The sequence below is a fragment of the Gorilla gorilla genome, chromosome 19 (assembly GCF_029281585.2).
Source record: "Gorilla gorilla gorilla isolate KB3781 chromosome 19, NHGRI_mGorGor1-v2.1_pri, whole genome shotgun sequence".
Classification (NCBI taxonomy): Eukaryota; Metazoa; Chordata; class Mammalia; order Primates; family Hominidae; genus Gorilla; species Gorilla gorilla.
In genome coordinates this window covers 99,826,921-99,839,899 of record NC_073243.2, presented here as the reverse complement: position 1 = coordinate 99,839,899, position 12,979 = coordinate 99,826,921, and the positions used below count along the sequence as shown (strand labels likewise).

Genomic DNA, 12,979 nt, shown 5'->3' with positions numbered 1-12,979 from the left:
ACTAAAATTCACTTGTAGAACAGGGATTTGTTCATCCCGTTCTCCATTTCCTGAGTTCACCTGTCCCCGTATCTTCTCTAACTCTATTGGATACAGCCTTTCTCACTCTCTGGCAGTAAGTATATAGCACCAACACACACACTGACTCTTTACAAGCATCACAGATTATTTTGAAATAATTGGCAATAAATATACCAGACGTCTAAATTACTTACTAATAATTTAGAATGGAAAAGGAAACTGTATTGACTCACTGACCTTGTAAAACTCCTGGAGATCGTTAAAGTGAAATAGGTGAAAACTATTAATTCACTGTTACCAGGTAACATCAGACAGAGTAAGTCATCTATCCCTAGAAGAACTGAGTTAAAATAAAAAATTATATTTAAAATCCTACTCTTCTCTCCAAATAGTAATTAATGTGGTAGGGTGTAAACTGATACTTATTTTCACACAAGCTGTTTTCCTTAAACTGCATAATATTTTCTTATAAATAGTTACAAATCTTAGGAAATACGACTATTTATTTTCTTTGTTTCTAAATTCTGTGTAAATAACTTATTTAGCTGATTTTTAAATTTCTAACTTTTAGACAACAATTTTGTTTCTTATTTCTCTAAAAGGGAGCAAACAATCCAATAACCTGAAAATTGTCCTGCTCCTTTCAACTTAGCTTTTGCTTCCAAGTGTGAGAAAGTAACTTGTTTGTGCTTAGGGAATACTGTTGAGTAACAGTTGTCTCTTTTGTCCCTGTCAAATCAATCAGCAAATTCTGTAAAAGATGCAGCCTAGTCAATTGCATCAATTAGGGTTGTCATGAGGTGTGAAGTTGGAGGCAATGTTCACATTTGAACAGAAACAGTGAAAAATAAACATTATTTCAGAATGTTACGATTTCATCATTGTATTTCTAACTTGAATTTCAAATAGAAACTACAGAACACTGTAGTCCCAGCTACTTGGGAGGCTGAGTCTGTAATGCACTATGCTTGTGCCCGTGAATAGCCACAGCACTCCAGCCTGGGCAACACAGCAAGACCCTGTCTCCAAAAAATTTTTTAAAGAAACTATAAGACAAAAGCAGAAAAAGTATGGTCAATAGCTTTGCTTTCTACCATTACAAAGTGCATTTTTAACTTTTCCTAAGAAATATTAATTGGATAAAATAAGGCTACCACAGGATGAATGAATGATTTTATTCTTTGTCAGAGTTTTGCACTAATATCTCAAATCAGATATAAAACCATATAGCAAAATGAATTTTAGCAAGAAGTGGCATGTGTTTTAGAAGAGTATTGTAACATCTTTGAAGTAATGTGCTTCTTCATCCTGACTTGGGAGTTGTCTTTTCAGTTTGGTTTATATTTATATTTATATTTAAAATAAAATATTAATGTTATACATAACATTTACATTTTAGCCACAATTGCATTCATTAATTTTGTTTTATTCAGAGTTGTGAACACTGAACTTAACATTAAAAATATATTTCAACTTGACCTGCAATTGTGAAGAGATTTTCTACCTGCTTCCTTTTAGTTGCTTTATGCCAAGTGTGGTTTGGAGCACCTCATATGCTAACTCCTTTAATCCCAATCAGCATTGTGAGAAACTGACTATAGAAAAGACTGCATTAGATAAGGAGAAATAGACAGAGAAGGCTCCTCGGTCACCAAATGAGTGGCAAAAATGAGATTTGAAACCAGGCAACCCCATTCTGGAATCTCTGTTTAATGCTAAACAGGGCCACCTCTCAGGGTGCAGAATAATTATAGCTACAATTTTGTACTTCCCATCACTTGGCCAGAAAATGTAATTTCTCTGCAATAGTTTGCTTAATCCTCACAGCAGACCTGCAGGATAAGGAAATTAACTTTCCTTAAAGACAAGAAAATGTTGGTTCAGAATGCCGCATGACTGTCCCACTTGCCCTAAATTATGTCATCGAGTGCCAAACATAGAACAGAAATTGGAGCTACACTACCCTTAGCCCTTAGATGCTTCAATCAATTATTCCAAAAGTTTAAAATGTTACTATTTTTATTTTCCCCTTTAAAAAGTTACAGTGCACGTGAAAAACAGATTGTGAGCAGACATCAGCAAGAAGAGGACGAAGGAGCAATGGAAGCTATTGTTGCAAACCACATGAAGGGCGCCATTTTGAGTAACTGCAGAGTGTTGCCAGGAGCAACACCCACAAAATGAAAGTAATTCAGTAAATTCTTATAATTTTTTGTTGCCTTGACATTCGTTTTGAATGTGGTTTGGCTTTCTCATATCAGAAGCAAGGCTCAGTTATCCTTGTTTTTATACTACATCCAAATGGCTCAAGCTGGTGGCCAGAGATGAAAACTTACAGGTTCCCCATTTCCTCTAGTCTCGATGGATTACCTGGTAGCCTAAGCTGGCCCTCATTTCTGAGGGGTCTGAGCCCTGGTCACCATGCCATGGTTGCCACATTAGCCAATTCATCAGCAGCAGCAGTTAAAGAGAAGTAAGAAAGGCTCCAGTTGGTCATCTGTCCCTAACCCATGCCTATTTTTCTGATTGTAATACAGCAGCAGTATTTCCTTCCGATGATGAGGATCAACCACTCTCGCCATGATAGTGTCTCATTTTCTTGTCTGTTATTCACAAGACAAAAAGACTCCAACTATTTGCAACCTGGTAATGTAGTTTTCTTGTAACTTTAGGTTCAATCCTGGATATAACATTCAGACTTACAATAGATTATGGTGGGGTTCACCTAACCTGTTGGCTTGGGGAGCTTACTAGAAGTCAGCTCATGATGGGCAGCTCTGGCTGTTTGGTCATTTGGTGTCTCATGTTCAAGAGCTCCATTTCAACCAGGGCCTACTAGAATACCAGGTGTAGGTTGTCAAAGGTGTTTAACCACTTGCTGCAGCTGTATGGCTAGTGCATCAGATACCTACAAGGCTGTGTTGTTACTTTCCCATTAGAGCTTTGAATAAATACCACATGGTGCTATTCTCCCACCATCGATACCTCTAAAGCATTGGTTCTCGACTGGCATAAGTTGCCATTTATGGGAAATTGGAGAATGTCTAAAGATACTTTAGATTGTTACAACTTGGGAGGAGAGTGATATCACCACATAATGGGTGGACGCCAAGAATGCCACTAACCATGTGACAATGCTCAGGCCAGCCCACCCAGGACGATAAATGAGCCAGCCTGAAATGTTGGTAGTGCCAAGGTTGAAAAACCCTGCTCTTATGCCATAGGAACTACCAGCTTTTGTGACTAAAGTGTCACTTTTACTCTGGACAAGTCAGGATTTGTGGCAGAGACCTTTCTGCTCTGGGTCCCACACAAAGCTGGTAGACCTTCACACTAGCTGGCTAGTGAGCAATGGTAGTGCCCCTGGGTTTTGGATTTGCTGCTTTACTAACCCTAAGAGGCCTGCCATATGCTGTGAGTCTTTCCTTGTGTTGGGAGTTGCCTGAGCCAGCAATGATTGAACTTTTATTTAAGGTAAACAGTCAATATGTTCTTAAAAATTTATAAAATGAGAAAAATATATTTTATTATTTTCCTATAAGTTTATCTATTTGGCTTTCTTCATTTCTTTAAATAGGCTCAAACTTCCATCTGGTATCATTTTCCATTTGCCTGAAAAGCTTCTTTAGACATTACCTATAGAGTAAGTCAGCTGGCAATGAATTCTCAGAATTTCTGTTTATTCAAATATACTTTTAATTTGCCTTGATTATTGAAGGAGACTTTTTCTGCATGTATAATCCTAAGTTAATTTTTTTCTAGCACCTTGAAGATGTGATTTAGTATCTAATATTTTTTGGCTTGAATATATTCTAATAAAAAGTCCATAGTAAATATTGTCTTTGTTTAGCTGGACATGTTTCTGTATTTCTTTCAAATGACCTTAAGGGTTTCTATCTTGTTCTGTGTTTTTAGGCATTTGAAGTGTTTTAGGCAATTTAAAAGTTGCCTAAAGACATTGTTGAGAGCATGATGGTTATGAGCAAAAACAAAAGTGATTCAGTGATGATACTGAACTTTCAAGCATTAAAAAAATGCAATTAAATAAATATTCTACCTATAATGGAACTTTCTTGAGGTAAAGATAGATTTGAATCTGAAGATCAAAGAGTCATATCACATGGCAGGAGATACAGGTGGGTGGTGAGGATTCCAAGACAGACCTGGCAACAAAGAGACACGTCTTGGTTAGATGATAAGGAGTCACATATTGAGGGAAATATTAGTGTGGCCTCAAAAATAGCTCCACATTCTGAAAAAGGAGAAAGGCATCTATTTTATTTTTAACTTTTATTTTAAGTTCGGGGGCACATGTGTAGGTTTGTTACAGAGGTAAACATGTGTCACAGGGGTTTGTTATACAGATTATTTCATCACTTAGGTTTTAAGTCTAGTACCCAATAGTTATCTTTCCTCATCCTCTCCCTCCTCTCACCCTCCAGCCTCCGATAGGCCCCAGTGTGTGTTGTTCCTCTCTATGTGTCCATGTGTTCTCATAGCTTCCACTTCTAAGTGGGAACATGCCGTACTTGGTTTTCTGTTCCTGCATTCATTTGCTAAGGATAATGATCTACAAATTTCTGAGGAAAGTGCATCCAAGGAGTTTTATATTCATCCCAATTATCCTTCAAATGTTAATTCAAAAGACATTCCCTCTCAGTGTTTTATGATTTTAGGGATACTTGATAATCAATACGGAATATAATAATGTGACATCTGATAAAAAATGTTACATGCTTTCAAAGAGAGAGCTAAGGCTAAATAATTGTATTTTTATATAGTACAATGTACATAGTATAGATAATGAGAGCAAGATAATTATATAACTAAAATTAGTTTCAATGTAACAAAAGGTTGAAATAAGTATAAATGCAATTGTTTCTCCGTTTATCATAGCAGGGAGCTGGGCACTAAGTAGTGCCTAAAATTAAAGATTTTGATCCCTTGATTTTTTTGTCAATCATTTTTTTTAACTGTAAGGAGATCCCCTAGTGACTAAAATTTTACTTGATAAAAAATAATAGACATTTAATTATGAGGTGCACCATCGCCACTAAACAACAACAACAAGAACAACAACAAAAACTACAAGAAAACCAGGACATATTATCAAAACACCTTTGACTGTAAGAGGTACTCTGATTTCAAAGAGCATAAAATGTGAATAATTGGAAGTCTTTAACTGATGGAAAAATCCTTTTGGTGAAGAAATATTTAACCAAAGTTCAGAAATTCCTTTAATTCTACATTAATATCTACATATTATATTTGAGTAACCTTAAGTGTACACTTAAGTGTAAGCTCTTTATTTACATTAATATTGTATAATGCTACATATATTTATTCATTTACTCCTATGTGTTAAATGTGTCTATCTGTCTTCCTATCTCTCTGTCTATCCATTCATCTAGCTTTCTATCTCCATATATATTTCTAGCCATAGAAAAATGTGTGCTAATTGCCTTTATCACATAATAACAAAGATTGTCTTGTGTGGTTTTCTCTAATGCAGGGTAATGCAGTTTTTGTTTCCTTTGATTTTTTTCCTTGCCTTGAAATTTTTGTGATAAACAGCTACCAAATTTGCAAAAACATCATTATTCCTAGAAAAATTTCTTTCTATACAGGAATAACAATATAAAAAGATGTGTCACCATTTTTTCTCACAAGGCATTAGTGCATTAAGTACCAATTGCAGAGATTTGTTCTGATTTGAATAGGTGTGACCCTTGCATATCTAATTTGGTGTTCAGACAATTTCTTTACTGTTTTTGCCTCATAACATTTTGAGATATGTTCACATGTGTGTGGACAAACACATACTCTTTATTTCCACTGTTCTATATCTGGAAAATCACTGTGAAACAATTCTCAGAAAGCTGCAAAGAAGTAGCTGAATATAGAGTATAGTGTTTTCAGGCTGCTGAAATGCTGATGGACATTTTTATTGCTTTATCTTCTTGCTGATAGATTGATTGCTCAGTCTAAGGCAAATCATAAGAATCTCTGATCCCGGTTAGTCAGTCAATGTACTGCCTCAGAGAAACGCCTGTCAAGTGAAGATTATCATTGATAAATGACTTCTGTGAGTAATAATCAAACTTTAATCACAAGTAAATAAACCAATGAACAAATAATTATTGGTCTACCTAATTAACTTTAAATTTCAGCCAAATCAGGAGGGACATGAGAAACAGAATTCTCATGTTGCCACTTATTAAAAATGCATTCCTGGGGAAATAATTTAACTTCTCAAAACATCAGTCTTTTCATCTACAAAAAAATTATTGTCGTGAAGAATAGATGAGAAAATGTATGAAAGCATTAGCAAGATAATTTTTACGTGTATATATGTGTATAAACATTTATTTTCTTAGTGAGCACTATGTATATGAACTTCTATCTACACAAACCAAGAACAAGATAACATTTTCCATTAACCAAAGCATGACAATGGGCAAAGAAAGGCAATAAATCTACTTCAGGATTGGCAGGACCGCCACATAAAGCAAGGAACTGCAGTGGTATTCCCACCTTGAGAAAAATGGAATTACAGAAGGTGCAGAGACGGCACTCAGCAGAAAACTGGACCACAGCACTCACTCTCCTGGGGACACCATCTCCACCAGCCCTGTGCATTTTATAGCCCAAGCTGCCACATTAGGACCTGCTCAGAACTGTGGTATTCTGGCGATCTGGAGAATATACTCACAAAACAACCAGATGAGAAAACACATCCTCAAGGTTATCTTCAAATACAAAACTTCCCTTAATATTTGCTTGTATACAAAACATTAATAACATGTAACGTAGGCAGTAAGCACAAGAAATTGAATTCAGGTAGGAAGGTAAAAGCTGAAAGTATTGAGGAAAAAGGGAAATAAGTATATGTATAATACACAAATAGATAGTGGAAGGAATATTATCTAAAATAAAGCAGTGTCTATGAAACAAAGCCAGAGGAATTGGATAGAAAACCTAGGCAGAAATAATGGAAAGAAAAATGAAAGAAAGCAAAGAACTACAACTCTGGACCTTCATTCTTTCCACAAATCTTCCCACGTGCGACAAAAACATTCACAGATCTTTGCACTTGTGGACTATGGCATTGTTTTACTAATATGTTAAGTTTATGGCAGGAAGATCTGGATACAAATTCTGGGCTTCACTTACATGTCATGTGAGTTTGGAGAAGTACCTAACTTCTACCACTTCCATTTCCTCATTTGGATATCATTAAAAATAGTAACTCAGTGGGTCACATTGAAGATTAATCAGCTAATGCAGTTGATTTCATGGTAAGCCCATAATCTTAACTTTAATGCGTTGTTAGACTTTAATGTTTACTGATTTGACAGTGTCTAGCCTTGAAATCAGCCTTCTCAATTAGTCGTCTCATGAGTACTTATTATTTTCATGAACAATGAACTCATTATTTGTGTGTGTGTGTGTGTGTGTGTGAGTGTGTGAGTGTGTGTATGTTTTTACCCACTGTGAAGACATCTTTCCTTCAAGAAGGAAAATTAAATAATTACTCCCAAGTTTAAAATTCCTGACCTATACCTCTTCCAGCCAAGCTAGTATATCCGAAAATGGCAGTCTGCCTTCTTGTTGTGATCTGATCTAGAGGGGAAGAACAAAAGCCCCTTTCTCAAGCCCTAGCTTACTTAACTTTCAGCAGAACAGCAACAAGAGACCCTAGAAACTGTTAGCCACAGTTTCTGCTTCAGGGAGCCAGGGACTTCCCTGAAGCCCTGCATGTGCAGTTAGGACTAAAACTCAACTTATGGTTACTCCTTGTTCATTTTAATGCTAAAACATCATAACCAAAGGAGGAAATTTAAAATGCCAATGCTACAGGAAATGTGTAAAGAAGCATGTAAAACCATTCTCCTATGCATGCCCTGATAATACCCCTCCCCCTAGGAAGGCCCTATAAAATTAACTCCCACACTTCTTTCAGGGAGAAGCCCACACCTTTTCCTTCCTCAGTGCTGACTCCCTTGTGCACAAGCTAAATAAATATTCTCTTAACTGCTATACCTGATAGTCTTTTCTCATTATTTATCTCCTGGGAGACTGCAAGAACCCAAGATACCAGTAACATATCTTTCATAGATTCTGCAAACCATTATTGATAACATGACAAAATTGTCAAGATAAGAAGCTTGCACAAACCATTGTACTTTTTATATGTATGTTGCTTTGTTTTCTCAATGTGCTCCTAACTGCTAATACACAGACTGGTAAATATGGGCGCTAAATCATGTTGATTTAATTAATAAATGAAAAAAATCGTAAAGAACATTGTATGCAATTCTTCTATAATCAAGAATATTCTGACACATTTATTATTTCAGGCTTCATTTGGACTTTTATGTATTTCCTGGGTAATAGATTAGAACATGGTTCTTAGAAACATTACTGCATTATTATTGTGAAGTTCTGAAATTTACACAATAGAGTTTTTAAAAATTTTCAGTTAATTTAATAGTTCCTAGTAAACAGCTTTATGAATTAAACACCTTTGTGGAATATCTAGCTCTCTCTCTCTGAACAATGTGTCAATGCTTTTTGTTTCCGATATTACTTTTTATTATTTCTGTATAAAACGAGTTTCAGAACTCAACATATTTCAAAAAGTATATATATTTTAATAAATATTTATATAAATATATATTTCAATACATATATATTGAGGTTTTTGTTTTTTCACACATATTTTGAATATTCAAGGCACTTGATCATATCAACGCAAAAATACTTATAACTTAACAGAAAAGTTTTCACCTTATTCTCTCTCCAACAGATTTGTGTGTCTGACTATTAAAAGGCTGCTTTAGATTTGTTTTGTGTTGTGAATTATTAGCATCTTGATGTTCTTTAAAATAATTAGCAGGGAAAATGTATTTAGATGTATATTTACATAGAAAAATGATGTTAAAGACTACATATGTATATGAGCAGTGTGTGTGTGTGTATATATATATGCCACATATATATATGCCATAACGAAGTACCAGATACTTACTTATTCTGTGGCTTAAAACAACAATAATTTATTCTTTCAAAATTCTGGAGGCTAGCAGTCTGAAATCAGGATGTTGGCAGGGCCATGCACTCTTGGATGGCGCTAGAGGAGAACCCTCCTGGCTTCCTTCAGCTCCTCCTGGTGGCAAGCTTTCCTTGTAATGAGAAGGAATTGCAGCCAACAGGAGGAGCTGAAATATAAGATAGGCTGAAACACAAGATAGGCTCCTTGCCTTGCTGATGCACCACTCCGGTCATATGACCATCTTCTCCCGAAGTGTCTTCATGTCATGTCATTTTTACCTTTGTACATGTCTGTTTCTTTGTCTGAGTTTCCCCTTTTTAAAAGGACACTAATCATATTAAATTGGGGCTCACACTAATGGCCTCATTTTTACTTGATTTTCTCTGTGAAGACCCTATTTCCAAACAAGATTCTATTTTGAGATAGTGGGGTTTAGGACTTCACTATGTCATTTGGTGCCACACAATTCAAGCCCTAACAATACATTTATTTTAAAAATGAACTTTTGAGCAACTATGTCTTTCTCTCTTGTATAAGTGAAATTACTAATCAAGATCAAGATAATTTTCATCTTCTAACTATCTGTGATGATTAAAGAAATTTTCAGATGGGCCTAAATTTTTGAAAACATAGCTTCATTCACATTTCTTTTAAATATTAGTCATAGTTTTACTCTCTCATCTTATGTGAATCTGAACATAAGATTCACTTTCACATTGGATGTTTGATAATTGGCTTATCAGATCAAATTATGTATACTTTGTAAGGAAGGGACATTTTTATGCTTAAATTTTCATTGCATATGGAGGATAGTCCATGCCTAGGTGACATTGGCCTTATGTTAATATATTCAACTATAAACTTCTCAGATTAGGGTGTTCAAAGGACAACATCTGCTTGTCTAGTGGTCTTACTCCCAGGGGAGGAATGGTTCCAGCAAGGGACACAGTATGGCATTGTTTCCATTAAAATGAATGGTCTTCCTCGCAAAAGCCCATAAGCTCATTCTAATCACAATAAAAACATTAAATACATATTGAGGGACATTCTACAAAATTCCTAACCACTATTCTTAAAAACTGTCAAGGCCATCCAAGCAAAGAAAGTCTGAGAAATTGTCATAGCCAAGAGGAGGCTAAGGAGATATGACAGCTAGTGAAATGTGGCTTCCTGGATGGAGTCCTAAAACAGGGAAAGGACATTAGGTGAAAATTAAAGGCACTGGAATGAAATATGGACTTTGTTAATCCCATCAATATTGGTTTATTAGTTGTGACAAATGTACCATATTAATGTAAGCTGTTGACAATAGAAGAAACAATAATACACTGGAATTCTCCATATTAGCTGTATGACTCTTCTATAAATCTAAAAGTATTCTAAGATTGGAAGTTTATTTTTTCAAAAAAAGAAAGGTGAAACTGACATTTGGCCATATTGGGCTCCTCATTTAATGAAAGCGTTATTATATTGGCTGCAGTAATTGACACTAATTATCAAAGAAAAATTATGTTGCTACTACACAAATGGGGATAAGAAAACATGTCTGAAATATAAGATAGGCTCTGAGGTAATTCTTTGTACTCCCATGTCCTGAATAACAATCAAAGGAAAACTACAGAAACACAAAATAATCAGCACTGAACTGCTAATGGCTTAGAGCCATCAGAAGTGGAGGATGATTTGGGTCATTCCAGCACACAGAAAGCCACAATCAGTCAAGGTGCTTGAAGACAAGAAAGAAAATAAAGCATGAAGAGTGGAAGAAAAAAGTTTGGACCAATTACATAAATGAATATTGTAATAGTTATGAGTATTTTTCCTTGTTTGGGTATGAGTGTATTCATATATAATTCAACAGTTTTGTCCTTTCTATACACCTATCATATCAGATAAGTGTGACTAGTAGCTAATCTTATCTTAGTATTTAGCCTAAGGCATATTAAAGGGATATATGACTCAGCTAGAAGCCAACCAAACCTCAACCAAAGGTAGATAATGTGACCATGTATCCTCTTTGGGGAGCAGTTAGAGTGCTCTCATTTATATGAGGAATAGTTGAAACATTGCAGATGGAAGCATGATTTTATTTACTTGAAGATTACATATGATAAAAAAGAGATGTGCACAAATGCCAAGTTGACAAGAGTGGACTGTTGTGCCATTGTACTGTGTCAACTTAGCTAGGTTTCCCAACATTCCCTCAAAGTATATACTAGGTTAGAGACAGTCGTGAAAAATTTAAAGGCAAAACTGAAGTAACGGTTATCATATGAACACTACTTTGGACTGCTAGAGGAGCTGTAGCTCACATACACCCTCACTGACTGACTAGCTCGCAGATTCCATAGCTTAGGCCAGGTGCTATGCAACTTCGCAAGGTTGACATTCTCTTCTGCAGATCATTTTCACTGTCAATGTTGGAGGCAGTCAGGGACAGACACAGGTTTCCCTTTGCTCTTGTGGGTTCTGATTTGTTCTCATAGGTTTGAATTTTTCTATGCTCTTTCCTGATGCACATCCAGCTTTTTTTACTGGACCCATGACACTGCCTACCCCAGGCTCACCAATACACCAAGACTTCTTCATCAGTTTCCATAATGTGTAAGGATTAACCTCTATAATAAATGCCTTATTTCACATTATTCATAGTAGTCTCCTTCTCCAATCAATTATTTACATATGTGGTTACAAAATACACAAAGAAATGTTGTGGAGGTAGGAGAAATTCTGGGTTGCTACAATTTTACAGTTGATGAGTGCACCAGAATAGGAAGCCAGATGCTATGTTCTGAAGGTTTGTGTCCCCTCTCCCAAATTTGTACATTGAAATCCTAACCTTCAAGGTGATAGTATTAGAAAGTGGGGGCTTTGGAAGGGGATTAGACCATGGGGCTGGAGCCCTCATGAATGGCATTATTACCCTTAGAAGAGAGGCCAAAGAAAGACTCCTTGCAGAGTTTGAAGACAAACAAATGGTGCTGTCTATGGTCTGGGAAGTGGGTCCTCACCAGACACTACATCTGCTGGTGCTTTGATCTCAGACTTCAGAACAGTGGTAAATTTCTATTGCTTATAATCCATCCAATGTATGAGATTTTATTATAGAAGTCCAAACAGACTAGGACTTCAGAGAACAAACATTAAGGCCACTAATTGGAAAGAGAATTTGGAGACTAGCCTGGTTTCTTCTTGTCTACACCCCAACCCTGAAGAAGCAGAGGTGAACAGGTGTAAAAAATAAAGCTGCTAGCAGTGGCTGGAGATTCAAGGGAGTGTTCCAGGAAGATAGTAGCCCCTTGAAGAGACAATGCGCACTAAGAAGTGGAGGTCAAGATGCCAACATAGACCCCAAAAGGAAGCATGGTCTTCCCAAATCTGCAGAATGGTAAGAAATAAGATCCTGTAATCAATCACATCTCTACCCACAGACAAATGGACATGGATTATAAAATTAAAAGAAAACTACAACAATCAAATCTTACTAATTACTTGAACAAATGCAGCATCCTGGTAGAAACATCAGCTTTTACTAATAGTTACCTAACACAGGACTAGTCAAGAACAATTCCAAAGCATTTAAAAAATTTAAGAAAATGTTTTTAGACACATTGGGCAGATTTTACTTCTTAGAAAGAAAAGTGTTATAGAATGGAAACAAACATGTTGAAACTGTAAACATTAATGGCAAGAAGTTAAGAATTAGAGCAACATACTCTAGAGGATGCAGAATGCAGAATGGAGAGACCTAGTCTATGTACAAGGGAAGTTGACTGAATTATCCATGAAAAGTTCATTCAATACTTCAAATGTGGGAGGATAAAGTCATATCTTAAGTATTCTGAGGAAAACTTAATTGGGAACCCAACATTCTGTCCAGACACAGTAGAATTTGTAGAAAAA

General features: G+C 35.9%; 1 long non-coding RNA gene across 1 annotated transcript in view; it reads left to right on the top strand.

The window, feature by feature from the left end:
• The window catches only part of LOC129528131 (uncharacterized), a 135,507-nt gene that overhangs the window by 83,177 nt on the left and 39,351 nt on the right, over positions 1-12,979 (top strand). Inside the window, exons 2-3 of the long non-coding RNA XR_008673354.2 lie at positions 2,061-2,207; positions 2,559-2,667. This is a non-coding gene — a long non-coding RNA (uncharacterized lncRNA). The remainder of the gene's footprint in view (positions 1-2,060; positions 2,208-2,558; positions 2,668-12,979) is intronic.